We start from the raw sequence: 4299 nt of genomic DNA on the forward strand, positions 1-4299 counted from the left end.
TTTGAAGATGCTAATCTCCCACCTCCCTGGGATGCCGCAAATCTTCCACCTCCCTGGGATGCCGCAAACAACCTTTGACTCATGGCTGCTTTGACACTGCAGGTCATGGGATCATGTCACCTAGTGCTGGCCTCCATCTTGGACTACTAGTATTTTTCCACTAATATGTGGGGTGGGGATCAAACTGGGAAACAAAGGATTCCTGCCCTATGTAAATCCTATTTAAGGCAGGGAAGTGAGTTAATCAGGGTGCATTCTTCCTGCCCAGGATGACTGCTGGAAACATCTAAGAAACAAAGACAAAAGGGGGAGAGAAGAGCTGGGCCCAGGCTGGAAAAGGTGTCTGGCCTGTGAAAGAAATACCTAAAACAACATTTAGGGTGAGAAATTACTACTTGTAACCAGTTTCTTTTGTGTCTTAAGCTTACATTGCAGGTTTGTTTTATTTGCTGGGTAAACTGCTTTGATCTGTTTGCTATCCCTTATAATCACTTAAAATCTACCTTTTGTAGTTAATAAACTTGTTTTTGTTTATTCTAAAGCCAGTTTGTGGAATTCATAATGAGGGGAGGGGGAGAGACAAAAAGCTGTGCATATCTTCCACCACATTGAGGGAGGAGGCGAAATTCAATTCGCTTACACTGTACACTTCTTGGTGTAGCACAAGACAATACAATTTCGGGTTTACGCTTCAGAGGGGGACTGCACTTGAGTGCTGGGAAATTCCCTAGCTGAGTCTTCCCATGCAGAGCTGATTTCTGTGTCTTTCTGCAGCTGAGCGTGTCCCTACCTGTGTGTGTGTGTGTGTGTGTGTGTGTGTGTGTGTGCGCGCGCGCGCGCTGGAGGAGGCTTGAGGACCTGGCTCAGCAGGACAGTGTAAAGGAGCCCAGGCTGGGGGAACAGGCAGGCTCAGTGGTACCCCAGTACATCAGGTGGCACCCCGGAGTGGGGGATAATCCCATCACACTGACTTCAGTCCGAGATAAGTACCAATGTAAAGTTATGTATTTGCTTAAATGCTTTTCTGAATTGGGGTCCCACTCTCTCTTTGATATTTTAGTAACACTGGTACTACACTGCATTCTGTTAACATTATATTTTATTATGTAAACCCAAACTTATGAAGGAATGGTAACATACATTGTTAGAAACACACACATGGGTCTGTATAGCCCTTTGTGTACATTGATTAAATACATGAATGGATGGTGTGTTGGTAACAAGCATGACTCAGTATTGTTCTAACCCCAGACAATATAGAATCTGCACAGGGTCTTGCTACATCCATTATGACTGTCACGTTGGTTGTGTCACTAAGCTCTCATGTATGGACTAGTTCTTATGGGATAGCCATGGATTTTCAGTCTGTCTGAAACATTTAGTAACCAGATACATGGGTATTTATAACATTGTACACTTCTGAAGGACTGCTGTCTAGAACATCTGCTAGTGATTTCCTACGGTATGTAGATGTCAGTGCATTTCCCCCCCTCCTTCATGACTTTTTCCTTTACAGGACTTCATGTGGTCACTTGTACACAGTGTGACGGGGCAGCTCTGCCCCGCACTAATCCCGGAAGTGACAGACAGGTAGCTTTGTCAACGGAAGTCCCGCCCCGCCCATACTGGACATGCTCCAAATGCTCCGTGAGTATAAAAGGAGGGAACTCAGCTCAGTCTGGGCTGGCCGCCGAAGGAGAAGGACCTAACCGGGCAGCTCCTGCAGAGGACCAGGCGACGCTCTCAGAGACGCTCGGAGCGGAGGCTTCTTCCGACTGGCACAAACCCCTACCGGGGGAGGAACCAAAGTCTTGTGGGTTAAAAAAAAACAAAAAATGGTTGAGAAATTAAAACTTGGATGGTAACAGACCACCAATCCCAGTAATGATTGAATATGGTGATAGTCTAAAATAAAGAGATCCCTCAACCATGCTTGTACTGTTTCCATCACTTCACACTGACTCTGCAGAAATTCTAGGCTTTGGAACGACACAAAGTGATGATTATATAGATTATTTTTTGTATTACCATATTACTGTCGTGGACCAGGACCCCATTGAGCTGGTGCTGCACAAACACCGAACAAAAAGACAGCCTCTGCCCCCCAATGATCCTAAAATATAAGTGTCAGACACGAGACAACAAATGGCTATAGAGAGAGGGAGCACAAGTAAACAATGAGACAGTACTGGTCACTGTGATAGGCAGTAGTTTCAGCATACTATCAGCCTAATTGTTTTTTATAGGCATCACAGCAAAGGAGAGTTTTGATGAGGGATTTGAAGGTGGATAATGAGGTAGCTTTGCAGATGTTTATGGGGAGCTCCTCAAGAGTGTGCAGCGGTGTGGGAGAAAGCATGAAGGTGTTTGTTTTAAAATTTAACAAGTGGGTGATCAGAGGCAGGTATCCACAGCTCAACAGCCAATGAGAGATGATAGGAAGGGTGGGGATTGACCATGAAAGGCCTTGAAAGTGAATACAAACATGTTTGATGCAATAAAGAAAGGAGAGCCAGTGGAGGAATGGAAAGAGAGTGGGTAACGGTCAAAGCAACAGGCTAGGAAAATGATTATTGCAGCAGTATTCTGAATGGATGTGAGCGGGGCAAGATTGCATTTTTCAAGGCCGGGGGGAGAAAGTTGCAGTCATTGAGATGCAAGATGATGAAAGCTTGGATGAGGATTTTACTTTGTGGATGGATAAGCAAGGCCATCTCTCAGAGAAGGAATGCAGAAAGAATCAGCAAGACTTAGGGCTTGTCTTCATTACTGGGGAGCTCCATGTTGCTGCAATCAACGCAGCAGGTGTCCCTAAATTGATGGCAGAGCGCTCTCCGGTCGACCCTGGTACTCCACCTCTCCAAAAAGAGTAAGATAAGTTGACCGGAGAGCATCTCCCATTGATGTAGCACAGTGAAGACACCAGAGCAAGTCAACTTAAGCTATGTCGAATAACATAGCGGGAGTAGCGTAATTTAGGTCGACTTACCCCTTAGTGAAGACAAGCCCTTAGACATAGCATGGATTTGAAGACCTAGAGAGAGGTCTGAGTTGAAGATGATGCCTAGATTACAGGCCAGAATGACAGGCAGGATGGTAACGATGTCCAAAATGATCAAGAAAGTTCGTATTTGAGTGCCTGGATAACCCTGGATATAATTAAATAAAAGGACAATGTCACATGTACAAATATTAACAAATAGAAGCAAAGTGAAAAATATATTTATATGTATCAGAATTAAATATTTTAAGTATGCAGCGCCGTGTACATTTTAAAGTTTTCACTGCACATCCATGCATGGCTGCATCTTTTTAGGTCCTGTGTTAAATCACATGTGACATTTTGTCTACTGTAGTTTCTACATGCATGTGTGTCATGAAGGGGAAAGGACAGAGGAGTCAAGAAATAAACATCTGAACACGTCACAAATCCAATTAACTGTGACAAGGCTCGTAAAGTCAAGTGAATAACAAAGCAATGCTGTCTAGAAGCAGCTTTGTGTTTTGAATTGCATTGGAGAGTGCAGGACACCAGCTGGACAAGGCAAAAACACTTCACGCTGCTGGATTCTCTGCACCCAATAAGACTGTCTTACTTATATCCTAGCTGGGTCATAGCACTGTATTATTTTCAAGCATCAGTTCTTATCTCTTCACTGGTTCTGAGCAACAAATAAGGGAAGGACAGTATCCTGCACACAGAATGTAAAATATGTGCTAATGTCATTACAGGATAATTCAGTGAACCAGAAACTATGATTAACATCCAACTCTCCAATCCTCAACAGCCATCACCAAAAGACTGCCCAGTAAGATGACAGACTTGAACAGAGCCTAACTTAACCCCTCTGTGACAAAGTTCCTCCTCTACCTTGGTGGGTCCTGTGCTTATTGGCAGATTTGCTTGCCTCAGAGATTCACCATGTGGGTCAGGAAACAGCCCAGAGACCTTCCCCTCTGGTAGAAGTCACAGTCCAGGTCAATTCCTCCTGTTTCTGATCAGGAGTTGTGAGGTTTGGGGGGAACCCAGGCCCACCCTCTACTCTGGGTTCCAGCCCAGGGCCCTGTGGACTGCAGCTGTCTAGAGTGCCTCCTGGTACAGCTGCACAACAGCTACAACTCCCTGGGCTACTTCCCCATGGCCTCCTCCCAACACCTTCTTTATCCTCACCACAGGACCTTTCTCCTGGTGTCTGATAATGCTTGTACTCCTCAGTCCTCCAGCAATATGCCTTCTCACTCTCAGCTCCTAGTGCCTCTTGCTCCTAGCTCCTTGCATGCACACTACAAACTGAAGTG

The 4299-nt window shown here is 45.0% G+C and overlaps 1 long non-coding RNA gene across 1 annotated transcript; it reads right to left on the bottom strand.

The window, feature by feature from the left end:
- Positions 1 to 1632: 1632 nt before the first annotated feature.
- On the bottom strand, positions 1633 to 4299 carry LOC135981363 (uncharacterized). Its single transcript, XR_010598350.1, has 2 exons — positions 4172 to 4299; positions 1633 to 1810 (listed from the first exon to the last, which is right to left on the bottom strand). It is a non-coding gene; the product is annotated as an uncharacterized LOC135981363 (long non-coding RNA).

This window comes from Chrysemys picta, chromosome 2 (genome assembly GCF_011386835.1).
Source record: "Chrysemys picta bellii isolate R12L10 chromosome 2, ASM1138683v2, whole genome shotgun sequence".
NCBI classification, from domain to species: Eukaryota; Metazoa; Chordata; order Testudines; family Emydidae; genus Chrysemys; species Chrysemys picta.